Source organism: Calliphora vicina, chromosome 4 (assembly GCF_958450345.1).
Source record: "Calliphora vicina chromosome 4, idCalVici1.1, whole genome shotgun sequence".
Taxonomy (NCBI): Eukaryota; Metazoa; Arthropoda; class Insecta; order Diptera; family Calliphoridae; genus Calliphora; species Calliphora vicina.
In genome coordinates this window covers 1,280,452-1,305,362 of record NC_088783.1, presented here as the reverse complement: position 1 = coordinate 1,305,362, position 24,911 = coordinate 1,280,452, and the positions used below count along the sequence as shown (strand labels likewise).

The 24,911-nt window shown below is 29.5% G+C and overlaps 1 protein-coding gene across 2 annotated transcripts in view; it reads left to right on the top strand.

Moving 5' to 3' along the window:
• Nucleotides 1-24,911, top strand: part of MICAL-like — a 113,629-nt gene that overhangs the window by 78,005 nt on the left and 10,713 nt on the right. The window contains exon 1 of one of the 2 annotated variants that reach the window (XM_065508519.1): nt 23,835-24,453. The exons of the other annotated variant lie outside the window; for it this stretch is intronic. The gene's annotated coding sequence lies outside the window, so the exon portion shown is untranslated. Of the gene's footprint in view, nt 1-23,834; nt 24,454-24,911 lie in introns of those variants that run through there. 2 annotated transcript variants of the gene reach the window in all.

Here is a 24,911-nt window from a genome sequence, read left to right as displayed (position 1 = left end):
AAATACAACAATGCAAAAACAACAGGCAATTTGTTTTTGTTAAAATGTACGGTAAATGTCAAAATCAAGGCGAATTAAAATATTACTATGTTATTTACAATAACAAATGTAAACATAAACAAACTTTGACATATAGTGTACATAAAACCACAGCGAATTAAGAAACAGCTGATTTTATGCATTCACCTTGTTAATACGCCTTGAATTTTAGTATTTAAAGTTCAACCAATAACGAAAATTGTATATTCAATTGTCAAAGTTATCAAATTCAAAACTCAAAATTCAATAGAAAATATCAGAAAATTTTGTTTTTGAGCACATGAATAATTGATTCAATTATAAAATAATTGAAACCTGTTCAATATGTGATAAATGTTTGAATTAAAATATAATTTTTTCTGTGTATGGCACGTAGCGCCTCCTGTTGAAACCACATATCGCCCGGCTAAATGTAATCCATATTTTCAAACAAAAAGATCATTGATCATGGTTCTGTAACGATCTCGCAACGCGAGCTCCGGCTTCATTTCTGAAGCAATATGATCCGATGATGCATCAATATACATATTTATAATGATTTGCCAGATTATACTGATTCCAAATGTCAAAAAGTGATAACAGTGGGACAGTTCTTTAGACAGCTTAAAAAAACCCCTTTATTATTAAAATGTTGGAAAATGTATTGCAAGATTTTATAATATTGAGCATATGATTCTTTGGAACGACTCCTGTGTGCCATAAAACAGAAATAAAATAGTATCGTCTACTTTCCTTGACATTTTGTATAAAAGAAGTAACTTGAAAACAATTGTTCAAAAATGTTCAAAACCGGGACATTCTCCAATTCAAGAGATTTACATTGTACATGTTACATTGTAGTGCAATAGAACGATTCCTAAAATTAAAATAAGTCATTATCATTTTAGGATCGATAACAAAATCAATCCAAAAAGTTAATTTTAAAAATTATGGAAATGCTTCCGACCGATTTGAAAGTTTATTCGTTACTAGTTAGCCAATATAATTTTAAAGAAGTTCCATTTACCAAAATTAAAGTAATAAAATAAAACATCTATAAGTGAAGATGAATTTCCATCATCAAGTTTTAAAATACGAGCTAGAAAGAGAGCTTTGACAATTTTATTCATGCACATGAATAAATATTTCTCAAGACAAAATGAAAGATATTCAAAGCATATACGTATAAATTGTCATCAGATCCGTGTGGTCATTTGACAGATATTTTATTCCGTAGTTAATCAGAACGTGTCGTCCTTACAATCCAATAAAAATCACAACTATCTCAAAAAATACATGTTTTTATTATAAAACAAAATTGCTCCACACTATCTCCGAAATTATAAGAGATTGAACAGATCGATAGATCTAAGAATTTTAACCCAGAAAATGGTCTTAACTCATTTTTTTGATCTTGTGATATACGTGAAGATAACTTCGGGACGACGATATGACGAGAACGAATTAAAATTATCCCACATCAGAAATTTGCGGAAAAGAGCAATGAAATGTGGTTATATAATTAATTTTGTTTTATTTAATACAGTTTATTTATAACATGCGGTTTAACTCGAACAATTATAATAATTTATTTCTCATTGTATTAAAATGCTTGAAACACAGCATTGACGACAAAAAATACTTTCATTATTATTCTATAAAACATTTCGATCAATTAGTACATAAATGTCATAACAGAATTTTTGGAAAGTTAGTAGAAAAAATATTGATTTCTCGCTTCTAAATGAATCAATTTTTCCAGTTTATATTTGGAGAATAAGATTGGTGAAATACCCATTTCCTCCATAAAGCCCATTTAAAGGTCTTTCAAGGATTTGTAAATATTTCACTGAAATTGTCACCCAAATTGGCCAAATAAGTTCCTAAGTAAGGAAGAATCATTAATTCAAATACGAAGAATCTTGAAAATTCCTTTCATCCTCAATTATACTAATGCACTATAGTTCAAAGTATCACTTTTTCCGTGCGAAATTAATAACTATTAAAGTATTCTACTGTTTCATACCAAAATTGGACCATAGGTGAAAATACTTACATTATCAACAAATTTAAGAAAAAATTAACCTTTGTCGACCATTAACCCATCAGGAGAAAAATAAAGTAAATTCATTGCTTTTGATTAGAAAAAAATTATTTCATATTAGTTTTCAGTCAAATTAGTTGAATCAGTGAATTCATTTTGTAAACACATTTGATTCAATATATTGATTGAAGTATCAGATAAAACTTCGCACAGTGGTATAGAAAAAAAAGAGCGAAATATATCTGTAATTTCTAAATCCTTAGTCCTTAGTTATATTTGAAGAAAATTTTACATGCGCAAAGAAGAAGGGTTGAAAAGTTTAAATTTTGACCGCATGGGCCCACCAGGGGTGCGGCCAGAGATCCCCATTGTAGGACACCTCGGGTATGTTCAATTTTTAAAACGATCGAATGTATTAATACCTTGTGTACTGTGGATGTCATTGGTAACCAAAGATACAAATCTGAAAGCAAATATCACTATTAAGCCATATATTGTTTTCATTTCGAAAATTATCTTCCTTTCTTCTGCATTTTTGACATTTTTCTTTTAAGTAATTGTAGACAAAATGGCGGATTTTTCATCCAATAATTTTTTACAGCCCTTAGGAATAACAGGAGCACTAATTTTCTTCACAATATATTTAATAATTACATAATATTTTGTGTCTTTTGGGCGTTCTTTTAGCCAAAAAGTTCTTTTTTTATACCACTGTAACCTAGAAAAAATGTAATTACTCAGAAAGCGCAAAAATGCGCAGTATGAAATAAAGTGAAATGAATTCACGACATTTCAATATATTTATTTCATTATATTTCAAGTTTAACAAACGTTAACATTTTTTTAAAAGCTTCTATAAAGTTAATGTTTTGTAATCAAAAGAAATTACTTTAAGGTTATGTTTAAAAATTGTAATTTTTAATATAAAGGGAAATAGTTTCCAAATATTTAGGAAAGAAAAATTAAGTACTTACACGTCTCGTTGTTCTCCATTTTAAACATTATTTAAATTATTCACACACTTTCCACAATTAACGGTTAAAATTTACAATATAATATTGACACTATTCACAAATTTTTAAAAATGTATCGAAACTTTGACTTTGAAGGCGTGCTGTCAAGCAGTATTTTGTATTTTACAAAAACGAATTGCGAATTTGATTGCATTGGAGTTTTAGTAACAGGTTGACAACAAAAAATAATGAATAATAACAACTTCGGAATTTGAATTTCGCACGGAAAAAGTGATACTTTGAACTATAGTGTAATGTAGAGAACTAAGACTAAGACTAAGTGGCCTACTAATAACAATAATAACTTTAGTTAAAATTCATTAAATCAAAAAATACCCATAAAAAATACAAGAAATAAAAGGTACATACAAATCCATATTTAAATAAACTACTAAAAACGTGCCAAATGTACGTACTTTGCTTACTTATGATTACATATAAATCAAATATGTTGTTGATAGAGAAGGGATAGGTAACGTGTTAAGTAAATATTTTAATTTCAGTAGTAGATATAACAAAAATCGATATTTATACGTACAATATATGACCTTTAATAAAATGTTTAGTAATGATTCATAGTGCAGAAATTTAATGCCTTTAAGTTTGGATGAATTGTGTCTTATATGGGATGGAGTGGACTGTAAATAGTGTGGATGATTTGAGTGGGCACCAATTCCTCGAAATACGTGTGTAATTTCTCGGTAGAACGGGGAATTACATGGGTAGAGTAAATTTGAGAAGAAAATATAGTTATTATGAGTGAATGTAATTTGGTATATGGATATGAGATTAGTATTATGTTACAAGATTGAGTGTGTATGATTGCGTGTATATGATTGTGTGCTCACCTTATTGGATATGTGATGTATGTGTGTGTGGCTTGTTTTTTAATGAGAACTCGATAATGTTTTAATTTTGATTTTAATGGATTTTAACTATTTATTTTAGCATTAAGTTTTAATTAGTTTGTAAGTTTTTAAATATAAATGTTAATTTATAATTTATTTTAACAAAAGAGAAAATAAATTATTTAGCTTTAAGTTTTAATTTATAATTTAGGTTTTATTTGAGAGAGTTCAATCTTATTCGATTTAAAGGTAGAATGCCAGTGAAGTTTTTGATTTTTATAAGCCATAACTTAACCTAGGTACATTTCATTTTTAATACTATTTATGTACACATTGTTTATAAACAATTCAAGTTATAATTAGTACAGAGTTTTTATAATTCACAATAGTTCTTACATCTATAAACATTTCTAGTTTTGGTAATTCATAATTATACACATGAAGAAATTAGTTTTTAATTTAAAAAATTCATAATTTGTTTTTAGAAAAGTTAACAATTCAAACAATAATAAAATTATTTTATAATTTTATGTATAAAATTGTCGATTTTATACATTCCGCCCGCCAAGAGCAGAATTTCTGGGCTGTACACATAGTACTTCCGCTAAAGAGCGTATAGCTTCTGACATTATACGTTGGTTTGGAATTGCGGCTGCAACAGAGTGGTTACGTGATCGTGGAGCAGAACAGTATTGATAATTAGATCTGCGGTAAGACGATGATGACTGTTCACGATTGGTGTTGTTGAAGCTTCGGCTGCGACGACTGGTGATGTTATGGTTGTGGGTGATGCTGCGACGACTGGTGATGATTTGCCTGCGGGTGATGCTGCGATTGCCATTGTTGTGGTGAACGCTGTTGTTGTGGTGGTTGCTGATACGGCTTCGTGTCTGTCGGCGCTCTCTTGGGCGGTCGTAAACCGCGTGCCTGGAAGGGGTGTTTCTCCGATTTCGGCTGGGATGCAATAAAGTGTGGTGCAGCAGTCCGCAGTACATACAACTGTCCCGACTGTCACAACTGTATACGGTGTGCGAGCGTGCTAAGCAGTTGATGCAATATTCATGTGTACGAGCTGCCTCGTTTCGCTCGGTAGAATTCATTTCCAGGAACCTTCTACAAAATCGAAGGGAATGATAGCGATAGCACAATTTACACTGGTATACATCAGGATTACGCTGCTGGCGATTGGTTGCAATTGTTCCGCTGTAAGTAGAAGCAAGAAAAGGAAGAAAAACAGAAATCGAATAGGGTATTAGTAAGAGGTTTGACTATATGAATCAATGGTATGATTCTTGATGAGATGAGCTATGGGAGAGAGAAAATACAGGGAATATGAGAGTTATGAGTAAATATGGATAAGTATGAGTAAATGTGTTTCTACTACAATTGATCGTCATCTTTTGGTAAATAGCAGAGCTTTACAATTGGTCGTTTTATGATACCAGTAACAGTTCTTACATCCGCCACACGGACATTATCGTCACTACCAGTATAAGTGGTTTCTACTCTACCTAGACGCCATTCAGATGGGGGTAATAAGTCGTCCATGACAACAACTAGATCACCTGGCTTCAAATTTGTGGATACATTTTTCCATTTGTAACGTTTGTGTAGTGTGTTTAGGTAATCTTGCTTCCATCTGATTGCTAATTGGTGATGTAATACTTTAAGTCTTTCCCAACGGCTACGTAAACCAAGTTTTTGATCATGTTGTTCAGGGAAACTCATGATTGGAGCTCCTCTTAAGAAGTGACCTGGTGTTAGGGCCGACAAGTCAGTGGGATCTTCTGACATAGCTGAAATAGGCCGTGAGTTCAAAATGCCTTCAATTTGAGACAAGATAGTAGAAAATTCCTCAAATGTGAATTTATATGAACCGGTGACTCGTTTCAAATGAAACTTAAAGCTTTTTACAGCTGATTCCCATAATCCACCCATGTGGGGCGCATGAGGAGGAATAAAAATCCATTCGAGTCCGTGAGATATGTGTTTTTGAGCAATATCTGTTGATACTGTTTTAATGAATGTGTCAAACTCTCGTTTTAGTTGACGACTGGCTCCAACGAAATTTCGACCATTATCTGAGTATATCCTGAAAGGGAGTCCCCGCCTTCCAACGAAACGAGAAAAGGCTGCTCTGAAGGCCGCTGTGGATAAGTCGGAACATACTTCTAAATGTATGGCCTTTGTGCTAAAGCACACAAAGACGCTTACGTAGCCTTTTATTATGGAAGCTTTTTTCAGTAAAGAACTTTTGAGTTCAAACGGTCCAGCGAAATCTATTCCAGTTGTTTGAAATGGAACTGAGAGGCTACATCTCTCTGGAGGTAAAGGAGCCATTATTTGGGAACATGTTCGTTGTTTATGTATAATGCATGTTTTACAGTGGCGAATAATCTTTTTAATACGAACTTTCAACCGAGATATGTAAAACTCACTTTGTACCATTCTGCATATTTGATTGCACTCAGCGTGAGCTAAAAAAACATGCAAATGCTCTAAATAAAGTTGACAAATTCTGGAATTTCCTGGTAAGATTATCGGGTATCGTTCGTTGTATGAGAGTGATGCATTTGACAGGCGTCCGTTCACTCGTAGGATATTTTCGGAGTCTAAAAAGGGGTTAAGTGTTTTTAGAGAGCTTTTAGCAGAGATTGGCAGAGACTCTGAGATGTCTTTAAATTCAGCTGGATAATGTGATTTTTGAGACAAAGTTATTAATCTGTGTTTGACGAACTTTACTTCCTTTTGAGTTAGATCTGTTCGGGAATGATTAATTTGTGATCTGAATTTACTGAGACTATTATGATAAAATCGGAATACATAAGATAAAATTCTTAGAGCTTTATGATATGATGAGAATTGATTCAAAATATCAGTATTTTGTACTGATGTTTGCAAACATTGGACTTTTCTGTCAGTTTCAGGTGTTTGCAACGGAGTTTTCTTCGGCCATTCTGATTGTGGTTTGTTAAGCCATGATGGTCCATGCCACCATAAGATGCTGTTTGCGAGTTCTTGAGATTTGCAGCCACGAGTGCCAAAATCCGCTGGGTTGTCGTGTGAACGTACATGATTCCAATTTGCATTAGGTACGTAATTGTGTATTTGAGCTGTGCGATTAGCGACGTATGTTTCCCAGGACCATGGGGGTTTAGATAGCCATCCAATAACAATTAAAGAGTCTGTCCATAGGAATATTTCACATTGAGGTAATTTAATTGAATCTGTAACATATTGGACTAACTTGGCTAATAACACTGCGCCACAGAGTTCCAGCCTGGGTAAGCAAGTAGGTTGTAGAGGAGCAACTTTAGTTTTGGCTACAATTAAGTTTGTAAATGTGACATGGGACGAAGTTTGACATCGTAAGTATACAGCTGCGCAATATGCTGCTTTGGATGCATCTGCGAATCCATGAATTTGGATAGTGTCTTTTGGTTGATACTGTAGCCATCTTGGTATTTGTATTTCATCAATGTGGCAAAGATCTTCAATGAGTTTATTCCAAAGATTTAAAATTTCAGGGTTGACATTATCATCCCAATTTAGGCCTTCCAGCCATAGTTGTTGCATTAACATTTTGGCTCTTATTACTACGGGGGAAATCCAACCTGCTGGGTCAAAGATAGACGCAATACCAGATAAAATTTTTCTTTTAGTAATATTTTCAGACTGAGATATGGGTGAAAAAGTGTAACTGAAGGTATCAGTAAGGGCGTTCCATTTGATACCTAAAGTTTTAGTAGCGCTAGTTTCTTGAAATTTTAATAGTTCAGAATCATATAGATCTTCGCTTGGGATATGTGTCAGTAATAATTTGTTATTTGCTGTAATCTTCTTTAATGTAAAACCACCGGATTTGAGAGTTTGTATAATTTGAGATTGAGATTCTATAGCTTCTTCGATAGTGTGTCCACCAGACAATATGTCATCTACATAAGTTTCATGGCGCAAGATTTCAGAAGCTTTGGGATATATTTCTTGTGAATCATCTGCTAGTTGATGTAGAGTTCGAATGGCTAAAAAGGGTGCACAGTTTATTCCAAAGGTGACAGTTTTGAGTTGGTAGTCTTTGAGTGAGCTTGAATTCGCATTTTGATAAATAATTCGTTGAAATTGTCTGTCGTCTGGATGAACCCAAATTTGGCGATACATTTTTTGTATGTCGCCACTAAAAACATGATGATATATTCGCCAGTTGAGAATTACGGTTATAAGATCAGATTGTAATGTTGGGCCAGTGTGTAAAACGTCATTAAGTGAGAACCCTGATTTGGTCTTACGGGAAGCATTAAAGACTATTCTTACTTTAGTAGTCTTGTGTTCTGGGCGAACTACTGCGTGATGGGGTAGGTAGAACGAAAAATATTTACCATCTGAAACAATTTCTCGATAAGAAGCTGGTTCCAAGTGATCAAGGGTTAGATATTCTTTGAGAACAGCATTATATTCTTTTTTGAGTTCTGGAGTTTTTTCAAGAGATTGATTTATGCGAGCATATTGAAATAGAGACATTATTCGTGATGGTCCGAGAAAATTGGAATTGGGAAATTCCTTTTTAAATGGAAGTCTTACAGTATATCTTCCACTTGCTTCTCTTGTTGTAGTTTGTTTATAAAATTCTTCACAATACTGGTGTTCTTCTGAAATTATTGCCTTAGAGGGAAGCTCTTCTTGTTCCCAAAACTTTCTTAGGGTATCATTTAGAGTTTTGTTCTCAGAATTGGTCACTGTAGTTGTAAATGTGTGCACTGTGTTGGCATGAGTTGGGCCGCTTAGTACCCATCCAAATATTGTGTTATATGCTGACGCTGTGCCGCACACATTCTTTTTAATGCCATCAATATTTATTAGATGTTCTGAATCATTGCCAAGAATCAAGTCTATTTGAGAAGATTTATTAAAATTCGGATCTGCGAGGTCGAGATTTAAAAGCTGTGTGGAATTAGGTGGCTTAAAGGACATAGACGGAATTCGTTTAGTTAAATTTGGTAAAATTATGGCATTTACTATGAATTTCAATTTGCAGCGTTTAGCATACAAAGTAATATGGCATTCTTTATTTGCTGATTGTACTTGGCCACCAATTCCAATAATTTCAACTTCAGATCTTTGATATGGTAACTTGAGCAAGTTTTTAATTCTTTCCGATAAAAACGTTCTTTGTGAACCGGGGTCTATTAACGCCCTAACTGTAAATAATTCACCGAGATGTTCTATTTGTACTAGTGCCGTACGTAGCAAAATATTATCGTTGTTTGATGAAAAATTGGCTTGAATTTGACAATTTTTTGAGGTTGAAGGTAGATTATCATTATCTTGAATTTGCTGAGTTCTGAATGATTTGTTGTTATTTTGACCTGAATAATTTTCAGAGCTATTATGGGTTTCATTATTTTGAAATTGTGTGGAATTTTCACGGGATTTGTGCAAATGTAGTAGAGTGTGATGTCTGGATTTGCAAATAAAGCAAGTATTTTTGCTAGAGCATTTGTTTTTGGTATGACCTGAAGAGAGACAATTATTGCAAATGTTATTTTCAAAAACATAATCTATTCGCTGTTGCACTGTGTACTTCTTGAATTTAGTACAAGTCCTTAAATTGTGATCTTCGCTGCAAAGTGTACACGTATAATTTAATTTTTCCTGAGATGAGTATGATTGGATTTTAGTATGTGGTAGAGAGGGTAGACTGAATCGTTCTTTCGTTGTTTTTATTGAAGAAATTCTTTCAACAACTTCATATCGGTTTACTAAGAATACATCCATTTGGGACCATGTTGGCACTTCGCGTTGAGTTTTAAATGACTGTTCCCATAGCGCCAGAGTATCATCAGGTAATTTTGTTGATACTAGATAAATAAGAATAGGGTCCCATCCATCTACCTTTACGTTGAGGGCCTTAAGCGCCGTTAAGCAATCGGTGACTGTGGAATGAATTCTTTGGATCGATTCGCTGTTTTCAGACGTAGCGACAGGGATATTGAAAAGAATTTTGAGCTTATTGTCTATTAGTGCTCGCTTATTGTCAAATCGTGACTTTAATGCATTCCATGCGTGATCAAAATTCTCATTACATAGTGTATAACGTTTAACGATTGCGCCGGCACTACCTCCTGTTTTTAGCCGTAGGTAAAATAGTTTCTGAGCTTTAGGAATTTCATCATTTTCTATACAAGCGGTAGTGAAAAGGTCCCGAAATGCTGGCCATTCTTCGTAACTACCGGTAAACGTATCGATATCGCAAGGCGGTAGTTTAATGAAGGATCGAGTTGCCATATTTGGGAATTGGGGACTAATACTAGTTCGAGATACTGAATTTCGAGGTTCACATGCCCTTGAAAGTTTTAGTAGATCCATAATATGTGATCTACATGTATAAAAAGTTTCTGAAGACGCATTGAAATTTATTTTCGCATTTTCCTTGAAATCTTTAGTGTTTTCTAAATTTGGGGCTATCATAAGGATTTCATATGAGTCTTGTAACTTTCTCCATCTGTTCTCCAAATCCTGTAATTTGGTTTCCAAAACTGAATCAGTCTGGTCCTCGATATCTGATTTCCCGAAATTAGTACAAAACATAATCAGGTGATCGCAATCAAAGAGGAATTTTTCATGCTTCATTGTAGTATCATTAACCGATGTATTTTCCGTAGGTTTCATTTTAAAACTTTTCTTTTAAGCTATAAAGATAATTTACTTGCTGCGTAGCAGAGAATTTGGAATGAGTAGATCTATTAGATAGCAGCTCTAAGTGAATTGTGGAGCCAGTTGTATAAATAAACTGTTTAAATGTAGAGAGTAATAAATATTTATACGAGTGTGCCGATTGCAATATAAAAGTTATTAAATATTTATTATACGAAGAGATTAAATTCACTTAGAGACTTGAGAAAGTAATTTGAGATACGAAAACGAGATCTTCAGCAATAATAACGAGTGGCAAAAGTTTTAATTTCGATGAATAGAGATAAATTAAATCATAACTTGCAAAGTATCATACAATTTTTTAAAATTTAAAAAAATGACGAGGGAGAAATGTTATATGGTTATTTAATTTCTAGTGAAATAAATTTTGTCTCCAAAATGCATACACCAGTTGATAAATGTAAATGGGAATTATTTTTTATAATTAATTATATTTCTATAATTAAATATAATTTTATTAGCGCAATATTATTTGTGTTTTCCAATTAGTTAACTAAAAGTTATGGTAGATTTTATTAACAATTATTTCATACCTTGTTCTGTTGTTGCATGTGAGAAATATGTTTTGTTGATTGTTTATTTGTGTTGTTTGTTTTATTACGAGCGATTACGTTTCGATTTAATTGTGTAACGTTTACGTTTACGGTTTCAATTGTTAAATTTGTTTTGTTCTGTTATACACATTTGTTTGTTTTCACCAGTATTCTGTTCTTTCTTATTTATGTATAAAACATTGTTGCTAGATTTATAAAATAAAGTAATTTTGTTCTGTAGTAGTAAATGTGTATTTTGTTTGCATGAACTTGTGGTATTATTTAATTTAAATTTATTTAATTACACTTAATTAAGGCCTTCAATTGGTTTTATTATATTTTTTTTTAATTTCCTTTAATTTAAATTTATTTATAATTAGATGCATTTAATTTTAATTTAGTTGTAATTATAATAAATTTATTTAATTTTAATATATTTTTTATTTACTTTAATCGTTTTGTTTTAGTGAACGAAAAACACACTCTCGGTAACCCTGTACAACTGAATGCTTTATGTTTTTCTTTTTGTTTACTTCTTCTTTGAGTACAGTGGCGACCAAAATTAGGCACTTGAATTTTTTATTTATATGAAAAATTTTTTTTTTTTTTGTTTTACTTTGAACTTATTTATTGATAACTAAATATTTCATCACAATGATTTTGTTTTCCTTTAAACTTGTATTCAGATTTCTTTTAATTAAATTTTCTTTTCAACAGATTTTTGTTTGCACTTACACACCTTTTTTTTTTTTAACTTTTCTTATTTTCTTTTTTTTACATTCGTTATGTATGTACATCAATTTTTTGCAATATAAGACTATTGGCTCTTTTTTGTAACGGATTTTTTTTTTTTGCACAAGCACCTGTTTCTTATTTGCAAATTTTTTTTTTGTTGGTTTTCTAACGGATTTTTTTTTACAGATTTTGCACAAAGTAACTTTTTTGTTTTTGTTTAAATTTTTAAGAAATTCTATTTTAAAACTTTTTGCAAATTAACGGATTTTTTTTTTTTTTACTAAACTTTATGCATGTTTTTTGTTTTTAGCATTTTTTTTTTGTAAAATAGCGGATTTTTTTTGCTTAAAATTTTTTTGCTACATTAACGGCTCTTTTTTATATTTTTTACTCAAAATTAAAACATATTTCTGAGTTTTACTTTATTTTTCACTTATAATATGTATTATATATTCGAAAATTACGTATTTTTTGTTAGATTTTTTTTTTACACTTAGCTTTTATTTTCAATTTTTTTTCTTTTTCACTTGTTTTTGTTTGTAACCCGTCGCGATCGCGTGTTTATTTGATGGTTATTATGTGAGAACTAATTTCTTAGCTTAAGTATGGGATAATGAGTATGGGATAAATAGGGTTGTTTTTTACTTTACCTCATTCTCTTTTGTGATGATACAGTGATGTCAACTGGGGATTTTCTTTTTCAGCTAGAAAGGACCATGCAGAAATTTAATGCCTTTAAGTTTGGATGAATTGTGTCTTATATGGGATGGAGTGGACTGTAAATAGTGTGGATGATTTGAGTGGGCACCAATTCCTCGAAATACGTGTGTAATTTCTCGGTAGAACGGGGAATTACATGGGTAGAGTAAATTTGAGAAGAAAATATAGTTATTATGAGTGAATGTAATTTGGTATATGGATATGAGATTAGTATTATGTTACAAGATTGAGTGTGTATGATTGCGTGTATATGATTGTGTGCTCACCTTATTGGATATGTGATGTATGTGTGTGTGGCTTGTTTTTTAATGAGAACTCGATAATGTTTTAATTTTGATTTTAATGGATTTTAACTATTTATTTTAGCATTAAGTTTTAATTAGTTTGTAAGTTTTTAAATATAAATGTTAATTTATAATTTATTTTAACAAAAGAGAAAATAAATTATTTAGCTTTAAGTTTTAATTTATAATTTAGGTTTTATTTGAGAGAGTTCAATCTTATTCGATTTAAAGGTAGAATGCCAGTGAAGTTTTTGATTTTTATAAGCCATAACTTAACCTAGGTACATTTCATTTTTAATACTATTTATGTACACATTGTTTATAAACAATTCAAGTTATAATTAGTACAGAGTTTTTATAATTCACAATAGTTCTTACATCTATAAACATTTCTAGTTTTGGTAATTCATAATTATACACATGAAGAAATTAGTTTTTAATTTAAAAAATTCATAATTTGTTTTTAGAAAAGTTAACAATTCAAACAATAATAAAATTATTTTATAATTTTATGTATAAAATTGTCGATTTTATACACATAGTATTATTATTTTTTTTGTTGTAAGTATAACCACTCAGTTTTGTTTTTAGAGGTATGACCTTAAATATGAAAGAACATTTCGGGCGTGTTTCAATTATTCTCTCATGTTTTTTTTTAAAGAAAGGAATTGTTCAAATTTATAATACTGATAAATAATATAGCAGTAATTGTGTCATAAAAATCAGATTTACACAGAAAAAAGAAATTCATAATTGGAATGAATTTTGTAATAAATATTATTAATCGAACATGACTTTTTTCCCAAACATATTTCATTCAGAATAAGAACATGTTCATAAATATTATAATAGAATAGAAGTAAAATTAAAATAATTCAAATTGCTATATAAATTATATTGTTGTTGTGCTTATTATTTGCTCTAGACTTAATAATAATTGGTTTAATTTTTTATAGAGCATTTTGTATTTATGAAATTTATAGAGCATATCTATCACAATTATAATGCAATTAATTTTATATTTTGTGCAATTATTGAAATCACGAAAACAATATAAAATTTCCTCTATTTTGTTAAAATATATGCATATTTTTGTAGTTTTAATATAAGAAAATAATAATATTACGACAGCAAACTCCTGAATTGTTAAATACCTGAAATACAGATAATAATGTAATATTTTCTAGAAAGTTTAACACGTTTTCAAGATTTTGCCTATTAAGATTTCATTGTTACTCTTAAAGGCCCAACGAAAAAGAGATTGTTGCTGAATAAATTCATGTTACAAAGTAATGCATTAAACACATTGAAGACAGCAGGCTTCACGACTTCACGAACACAAATGCTGCTGGCTGAAGTTGAAGTCGTGCGGCAGCCGCTGAATTCTTTTAAAGACGACAGCTTCAAAGTAACCAGCTGATTTATAATTCAGTGGTGTCACTTTAATTTTTTACTTTAATAAAAAATAACCGTACAAAATTCCAAAGTAATTAAGATTTAAACAATTATTTTAAGTAAATATATATATGTGGTAATAATTTATGTACCTGTTATTAATTTATTTCAATATGGTTATCAGAAACTTCTCTTAATGAAGTAAAAAAAAATATTTTTTTAAGCACTGATTTGATTTACATTTTTTATTATATTAGCAACACTATTTCTGTTTTGAAGTTGACAAAAATAGAAATTAGTCTAATTGGGCAGCAGAGCTGTAAATGAATCATTCTTTTTTGATTTTAATTCATTATGAATTAGCTAAATTTTGAATTAATTCATTGAATTAAAAAAATGAATTGAATGAAATTTGAATCAATTCAAACGAATTAGGCAGAAATGAATTTCAATTCATTTCCAATTCAAATGAATTTGTAAAAATGAGTTGCAATTCATTTACAATTCATTTGAATTGAATTGATTTTGAATTAATTCAAATGAATTAGAAAAAAGAATAGCAATTCAAATGAATGATTCAAAAATGAGTTGCAATCAATCAAATTCAAGAGCAGATCTCCAGGGGGAATGAAAGATTTCTCCTACCAAAATGAAAATATCCAGTACAAAAATTTAAAAGCCTTGTCCTGTATACGCGCCTGATCAATGAAAACATGGTGTTTGGAGTTTATTTCTTCAAGAAGAACTGATTTTTATTTTGAAATACGCTGAACGACAAAACATATTTAATATTCAAGAAGCAATTAATAATTTTTGAAATTTTGTGACCCACGACCACCCAACAACAAACTTTTTGCTAATATTTATATTATATTTATTTCAAAAAAATAAAACTATCTTCCAAAAATAAGTTCAAAACACAATTGAGTTTCATAAATAAGGCTAATTAGATTTAATTAGAATGCATCATTCACCTTAAACAACAATAGCTTTTCAAAATTATCATCTGAAAGAAATCCACGTTTAGGGATTTTTAGAATAGAGGCGTACGAAAATAATCTTTCAACACCAGCTGACGATGGTAACGGCGCATTATATTTAAAGGAAGACTTTTTAACCGTCGATTAATTATACTGCATACTTAATGACATTGAAGAATCTGCTAAATATACTGCGAATTTCGCGTCGGAGTTGGAAATGAATTGCTAAGTTTTTTTTAATTCGTTTGAATTAATTCAAAATCAATTCAATTCAAATGAATTGTAAATGAATTGAATTAATTCAAAATCATTTCAATTCATTTGAATTGGAAACGAATTGCAATTCATTTTTACCAAATTCATTTGAATTAATTCAAAATCAATTCAATTCATTTGAATTGGAAACGAATTGCAATTCATTTTTACCAAATTCATTTGAATTGACTCAAATTTCATTCAATTCATTTTTTTGTGTGAATGATTCGCGAATTAATTCAAAAATGAGTGATTCATTTACAGCTCTGTTGGGCAGCAGCAGCAAACGAAGTCGTGTCGTCGTGAAGTTGTGCTGTCGTCAAAAGAATCGTCTTCATATAAACGTGTGTATTCTATTTTTGACAGATTGAAGTCGGAAGCCTGCTGTCTTCAATGTGTTTAATGCATAAATTGTTCGTGAAAACTTTTAGAGTGTCCTACCTATCTATCTATCTATTTTTGCACAATTATTATTTGCTTTAATTTCAAGACTGAACAAATCAGAGCATTTATTTTTTGCGTTTTGTTACGCTTGGCGTAGTTATTTATGTATTAGTTTCAATAATAGCTTTTCATTTGGCATTAGCAAAATACATATAATAAATTAATTAATTGTTCCTATGAAATCCGGACGTATAATAATGATTGTAATACATACATACATACACTAGAAAAACAAAATAAATATCAGCACATACTTAAATACAAATTCGGGTTTTTTCTTCCGCGTTGCATACCGTTTTCGAACGATAAATATTTTACTGTCGTTCTTTCCTTTCAGTAACTAAAATCTTTACGAGTTATTACTGATTTGTAATTTTTAAACCATTCGTAATAGTTCAAAATAACTGACTGAACAAGACTACTTATTAGGGTATTCAATCGATTAATCGTTTAACCTATTAATTTTGGACAGTTAACTGTTCGAATAATTTAGAATTGCCGCTTTTCAAATAACAAATAAACCGATTGTGTCGATTAGCCGATTAGCCGAAATTCCTTTTTTTTTGCACTTCAACATATTTTTTTGTATTTATTTTTTCATTTCAATTGAAATACAAACATCAAATTAAAATTATACATATCGTTAGCTTAGTACGCAAACGTAACAAGTCCACTTTTGATTTAAATAAAGATATCGATGCAGAAAGATAGTAAAACATAAGATATATATTTTGCAATAAAACAAAACTTCATACAAGTTATCGAAATATACAGTATTGGCCATAACTAAAGCACACCCTGCTTTAGTTATAATTTTATTGATAAAAACGGCTTTTTTGGGATGTATTTTGTATCTATTTTATTAACTAACTAGCTGAACGCCCCGGCTTCGACCGGTAGCTATTTGCTAATGTTAGTTCTTTAAGTTTCTCCAAAAATTTCTCTTATTAAGAAAAATGAGAAGTGAAAAAAAAGCCATATTGTAAATTAAAATTTCCGAATTTTTTTTTTCTTTACAAACCATCTCCTAAAAATTTCGAATCGAATACAAAGAAATCAGCCAAATCGCTCCAGCCGTTCTCACGTGATGCCATTACATACATGGACCATTTCATTTTTAAATATATATATAGATATTGTTAATGTTCATATAATATTCATTTAGTAAAAGATAATTTTACTAAAAATTTATTTAAAAAGATAAATCATATAAAAACTCAAAACGCAACGGACAAAACAAAAGCACCCTCTTACAAGATGTTTAAATATTTGACTCGCTACTGCATATTTGCAATGTGAGTTATTGGGAATCACAATGAGAAGAAACTCGATTATACAGCTGACGACCAGCAAAAAAACCATTTCTATCAGCTAAGAACAAAAAAGCTAGACTGAATTTTACCAAAGCCCACATCGACTGGAGTGTCCTAAAATGGAAGACAGTACTGTTCCCTGACGAATCCAAATACAACTTAAAAAGTTCCGCTGGAATAAGGGAAGGAATATCGAAACACGTCAGAAAAACATAAGATATTCTATGCTAAGAGATGTTATTGTGCCATCCAAAACAAAGGATTTGCAACAAAAAATTAATTAAAATTATTTTTATAGTATATCCTTGTAGGGGTGCTTTAGTTTTGTCCGTTTCATTTTCTACCTTAAAGTATTTTTTGATTTTAAGTTACCTCTTATAGAAAGGTTATCTTTGAAAGTATTTGTTTATCAATAATAAACCTATTAACAAATGAAAATAATACATACTAGATATTTAAAAATTTGTTTTTATACAAAAAAATACCATATGAAAAAAATACACTGAGGGTGTGCTTTAGTTATGGCCAATACTGTATGTATATTATTGTGAATATTACTTAATATGGAATTATACTAGTACATAGTGTATGGATTTTAAATAATATTTATTATTAAAATCTACTTTTTAAATAGTATAACTGAAAAGTTATTGAACTTCGTAACCACCGTTAAAACAGATTAAGAAATTAACTGTACATCGCACACCCAGTTCAAAAGTGACACAACTCAAAATTTTAATTTTTCAGAAATCGAAAATAAATATATACATACCAATTGAAACATAATGAAAGGCATTAGTGTTTTTTTTAGCAAAAGTTAGCAACAACAGAATACTCTGATATTTTTTGTATAGATAAATATGTTTATTGTGTATAACTTAAGCTCAAAATTGATTTTTCGGGTTTATATAACTCGTAAAATGAATTTTGAGTTGAGTCACTTTTGAACTGGGTGTGCGACATGTTCTTTTGTTTGTTTGATGAAACTGTTTTAACACTTGTTTAAATAAATGTACAATTTTAAATTGTTGTATTTTTTAAGACTAGACAAAGAGGATTCACATATAGGTATACAACTTTTAAATTTATTAACATGTTTTTATAGTTTTTAAATTAAACCGGTATTTTTCTCTCTCTCTGAACAAAGATTCGATTTGTACATTGTTTGTACGTACACTCCCGGAAATATTTATAAAAACAACATTGTTTTTGTCAAATCTACTACAAATTGAGATACATTTTTTTTTCTTCATTTAGTTTTTTATTTAGCTTTTAATCATTTACAAAATTAATTGAAATAATTTGGCTTAAGCCTTTTTGTAATAAATTTAAAGTGAAGAAAAATTTAATCATTCAATACATTTCTAAAGCTATTTTGTAATATGAATTCAAGAAATTTATAATGATTCAATAAAGAATTATCCCCATATGTATAAACAATTTTTAAATTTATAAAAGGTTTATAAAACAAAATTTCCATACAAAATCTGTTTTATAAACCTTTGATAAGTTTATAAACTGTTTATGCATATGGGGGTTAATCGGTAAATAATGAATTCTCAAAGGAATAAATTCAATATATTTGAAGTACATAGGAATAAAGTGTTTTCATAATGAATTCAAAAATCAGTTTAACACTTAAAAACACTGTCAATGTTCAAAGACAATAAGAGACACGTTTACGAACTAATTAAAACGGCGACCATTCTTGTTTTCGTTATTTAGTTATTCAATATTTTTGTGTTGGTACGCTGGTGTCCCCGTGGTCATCAAAGGGTTAAGACATAAAATTTATAGCCTGGCCCAGATGCCGAAAGAAAAACGATTCGAAAAAATGTGTATGAAAATTATTCGAATGAATTTTAAAAACTGAGTGTTTTTCATACAAATTTTTTCGACTTATTTTTCTTTCGACATCGTGGGCCAGGCTGTTATTTTAATTTCAAAAATTAAATTAAAAATTAATTCTTTCGATCCTTTATTATTTATGTTAAATGTGGCCAAAATTATTTTTTTAGGTCATTTTGGAAAAATAAGCCAAATTTTTATTTTTAAGTTTTTAAGTTTAAGACATGGCCTTAAAAAATAGATTTGCTTTGTTGGATGGGTATTATTTTGTTCATTGGTAGCTAAAACTAACTACTGCAAAATTTAAGTACAATCCGATAACCGGAACCAGTGCAATGTTTTATTTTTGTTTATAAAATTTTGATGGTAAATTTTTCTTAACACTTCAGAATATACAGTATCATTATTATTTTGGCGATAAAGTAACTATATCGTTATTTATAGTGCTGTCAAGTCAAAGGTTTTTTCTAGTCATTTTAATATTAGAAAAATGTGATTTTTTTTACTTTTGAATCGAAGTAGCCTGTGCTTTTTTCTTTAAAGTTTTTTTTTTGCAAATTAGCACATGTTTTTATAACACAGTTAGCAGTTAACCATTCCACGTAGTTATTACGGAGTTTTTGCGTGTTCTTTATAAAAGTGAAGTGATTAGGAACTAGTTTTAAATCTATAGAAACTAAATTTAAAAAAAAGTTTGAAAGACCAGAACAAATTAAATGGGGCTATTAGAGGTTAAGTGTAAATTACATCTAATACTGTAAAGTATCAAGAGTAAGTACTATAAATTTCAGCTGCAATTATCTGCCATTCCAATAACTAGAACGATTTCAGTGCCTTCATATTTTGCACATTTTTTTTGGTATTTTTTTGGTCAATTTCAAAAATTATGTAAGTTTGAGTTATTTACGTCTATGCTGATTTGGCCAAACCATGTATTTGTATGTTGAATGGATCATTTATGTTATTTTTAATTATAAACCTAATTGAAGCCATTTACAAAAATTACATACTTTTTTCGATACTTTTAGAACGTCAATATTTATTTGGCCAACTCCTGTATGCAATTTATAATATTTTTTGCGATGGATCAAGTATGTTGTTCTTAAATGTACATAAAATTTCAGGCATTTACATGAATTAATATTTTCGATTATTTCAAAACGTCCATGATTGTTTGGCCAAACCCTGTATATGTATTACGAAATTTGTACGACCATTTTTTCAATCACATATGCTATTCTTCATATTTGGACTAAATTTCAGGCATTTACATGAATAATCTATTTTTTTCGATACTTTTAAAACGTCCATGATTGGTTGGCCAAACCCTATATATGTAATCTGAAATTTGAATGACAAATTTTTTTTTTTTGTTACTTATTTTATTCTTTATTTTTGGAATAAATTTCAGTCACTTACATGCAATTTTGTTGATACTTTTAGAACATCCATTCTTTTTTGGCCAAACCCTGTATTTGAACATCGAAATATTTATCGATCGATCGGTTATGTTATTCTTAATACAACTACCAAATTTCAAAAATTTTTATGAAGAAATAAAGAAGTTATGGATTTTTGGCCGGAATTGGCCACCGTGCAGTGCCGGAAATCAATTGAATGTTTTAAAATTGGCTAAATAAGTTAGTACCCGCTTTGAAATGTCATGTTTTCTTATTTATTTATATCTATCGTTTATTCAACATACATACAAATTTTCTTTTCATCACGTCTCATTTTTCTTCCGTAAAAATGTGCCAAATTATATTAAAAATTAAAAGGCCAAAACTAATTTTTAAGAAATCTAATAAAATCAACTAGAATATTTTACATTAATCAAATTAAATTTTATAATTTAGGTTATAAAATCAAAAAAAAATCTTATAAAATTTTAACACAAAATATCGTGAAACTTTAACTTTTTCTTTTGTTCTTTGAATAATATTTTCGCTTTAAACGCCAACAGTAATCACCTAGCATAGTTGTATCCCAATGGCCTTGATATGGGTTTTCAATCTTCTTTACATCCTATTGGAACTCTCACCCTGATCATCACTGACCGCACCAAGATTAGATGGAAAGAAAGAAAAATGAGAATGAAGAATGTAAATTTTCAATGACATTCTGCAATGCAATTTTTTAACATCTCGTTAAAAACCTTGTATAACGGCTTTCAGTGGTAACGAGGCGTCAAGTTCCTTTTTAGTAAGCTATTTATCAAAATTTGGGTCTTTCATCAATGACGTATTTGTGGTCCCACAAAAATTTCTTCTTTGAGTTTGACATCACTTAACTTTGAAAATACTGGCCCATAATCATAGTCAGAAATAAAGAATATTTTAGGAGAAATGAAGTCGTCTTTACTTAATAGTGCATTTACACTTGTAATTTTCAAACTAGTTTATGAACTTTCATAAACTATACCATTTACATTTGCATTTTAGGCAGTTAAGTGGTGGTTTATTTTTGACGATTCGTAAAACAGCTGACTTCAATATAAAAAAATTTAATAAAAATATGGACGTTGTTATAAACATACCTTTCATTTTTTAAACTTTTTCTTTCAGTTTGGCTATTTTTTAAAAGAAAACTGTTTTTATATTTTTGAGCAAATGTCAAATGTTACCAGCGTTGCTAGAAAAATATTGAAAAACAGAGTTGCATTAGCAAAAACTCGACAAAAAACAAAAATATTTATAGTTACAAGATGGCAGAGATTTTGCAATTATTGAACAGTTATCAATAAAATTAGAACCAAAATATCCTACTAATCTTATTTTTTCCATTTTTCCACCACAATTTGCATTTTTTTCTTTAGATTTTGCTGTTACTTTTATTGTTTACTTTTTTTTTAAATTTTCTATGTCAGCTTGTTCAGCGGTGCCACTTGTCTATATTTTTTTTGTATATTGTATGAAAACCTTTTTTTGTAAAGTCGGTTCAATTTAAAAACACACTTTAATATTTACTATAGTTGCAAAATAATTAAAAGCAGGTTTTTATTTTAAAGATGTTTCTAAAAAGAACCGACTTTAGTGTTTGACTATGATTATGGGCCACTGTCTATTAAATCTCTCTTTTTATTCATAGCCTTGAAAAAAATTTTCATCAAACCTAGTTTTATGTGGAGTCGTGTTAAAATGAAATTTTTAGAATGGTACATGTTTCAACATTCGATTTTCCGCAAACAAGCTCTTACCTTTCTGGCCATACTTTTGTAGTATAGTGCTTTTATGTGGCTCGAATGTCCCACATACCATAGTTGGGGGTAGTGCACTAAATGTTGATTGAAATCAGCATTAGACTATCACTCACTAAAATTGCAAAAAATTTAGTTTGCACTATTTGTTATCAGCTTTAGTGATAATGCTTATTTCTTAACTAGCACTAAAAAAAATAGTGATAGTGATAATTTTTTAACTATCACTAAACGAAGATTTAGTGCATAAAACTGCACTACAATTAATTAGTGCAAAATTTTAACCTGCAATCAAAAAAAGCTGCATTAAACATACTATCACTAAATTTTCAAAAATGATTAGTCATGAAATTGTTGAATCCAAATTCGAAAAATAAAAATTTTAAATATCTTTTGTTATTTTTAATGAAATATTAGTCTTAAGTTTTAAATTAGTGTACAGAAATAAACTTAACCATTTTGAACTTAAAAATTTAGTGCACAATTTGAAGTTGCATTCAAATTATTGCATACAAAAAAGTTGCAATAAACTGATTGCATTTTTTTAAATCAACGAATTTAATTTTGAGTGCAAAAATTTTTAACTCACTATCACTAATGTTTTGTGAGGCAGCTAATTTTCAACTCAGCACTAAATATGAACAAAATGATTGCACTAATTTTGCACTATCACTAAGTATTAGTGCAAACTGCAAAATTGTTTTATACAAATAAATCAACAGTATTTAGTAAATCTACCCTGTAATCCGAGAAAAATAGTTATAACTTTGAGATCAGCTCATACTTACTTGCCAGCTGTTTCTTTTCACCCAAAAGTGAGGGTAGTAAAAATAATAATTGACATGTACCTCGAAATCTAAACGTGAAGGACACCACATATGTTTGGATTCTTAAAAATTCTAATAAATCTAATCTTCTAATGAATTTTTTACAATTTTTTTTTCAAAGATTAGATTTATTTCAAATGTTATTTAAATAGCGAATTTTTTTAAGATATCGAAAAAAGTACCATTATTTACCCAATTTTACAATCGATTTCCGTCACGGGTTATATTTATCCGATTGCACATAAATATTGCAGTAGTTTGTTTTATCTACTAATGAAGTCTTTGTAAAATATTTTTATGATATTGAAGATTTTATGTATTTACATTATTTTATTAGCCTTTTTTTATTTATAATAGTTTAAATTTCATTGCTTGCTCGCTTAAAACTTTACTAACAAACATTTTGTAAAGATAAATAAATAAATAAATAAATACTTATGTTTCTAAATAAAATGTTTCCCTTATGGTTTAATTCCTTAATTAACAACAACAATCAATCAATCACTAACCAAATCAACAACGGAACTAACTAACCTAACAAACTTTATTCAGCTCTATGATCTCTTTATATGTATTGTATGTTTTTTTCTTCTTTCTTTTATATTCCTTCTCCAAATAGGATGAAAAAAGCCTGGACATAATCGGCCAATATAAACCAGAAATATTTTGTTAAAAATAAATCTAGAAAACATTGATGCTAATCATGTTTATTATAAAGTCAACAAACACAACATAACATGTATTGTTTTGTACATGAAATGAAAAAGAACAAAAATAATATGGAATGATCCAAATGCAGAACAAAAATAATCTAATATAAGAAAAGAAAAGAACAAATTAAAGCCAACACAGTCTCTTGAACATCCCATTATTAGGAAAAAGAACAACAGAAAAATATATCATAAAAATAAATATAAAAGCAATAACAAGTATCTCATCACACATCACTTTACAACAAATATTATTATTCATATTTGATTAAAGATACAAAAATATTATAATTAAGAATATTTAACATAAGTTACAATTACGGTTTATAGTTTTTCGTTTGTTAATTTTTGTTAAATCAAAAAAAAAAAAAACCAAAAAACAATTTTTGTTTTATATGTTTTAAGAGAATCTCTAGTAGATATTTATTATATTTTATATTGATATTGTCTTTGAATACGTTTCCTTTGCGTTTGTATCGCAGCTTTTACATACATCGTACATACATCACCGCCATCTTCGTCATAACTTTTGTTGTAGTTCTACAATTCTTGGATCTATTTTTTGTCTAACAGAAGCAGGTAAGTTAAGTTTAAGTTTTTTTTTTGTAGACTTTTTAGTTGGTTCTGACATTAAAAACTAATCGTAGACTAACCCAAATACCTTTGGTCGTTCATTACGCTCTCTCTCTATAAATATATCTTTACCTTTCTGTTTGTTCTCTTATATTGAAACTATTGTATTCGATTGCTTCATTGTATGTGCTTTTTAAATGCTTTTTTATTTAATGTTTTTAATATGTACTACCAAAGCGAATTGATTTATCAGGTGTGTTCAACCGATCAGTTGGTTATTGTTGTTGTTGGATGTTGAAGCTGTCAAATTCACTAGTGTTTGTTGCGATGAATACTATAACAAACGCTAAACCAAAATGCTGTACTTGTTGTAGAATTGCCTACACCTTATACTTAATTCGCCTTGTTTGTACTATGTACTTGTACTATGTATTACAAAACCAATCACTGTTAATTATAAGTTC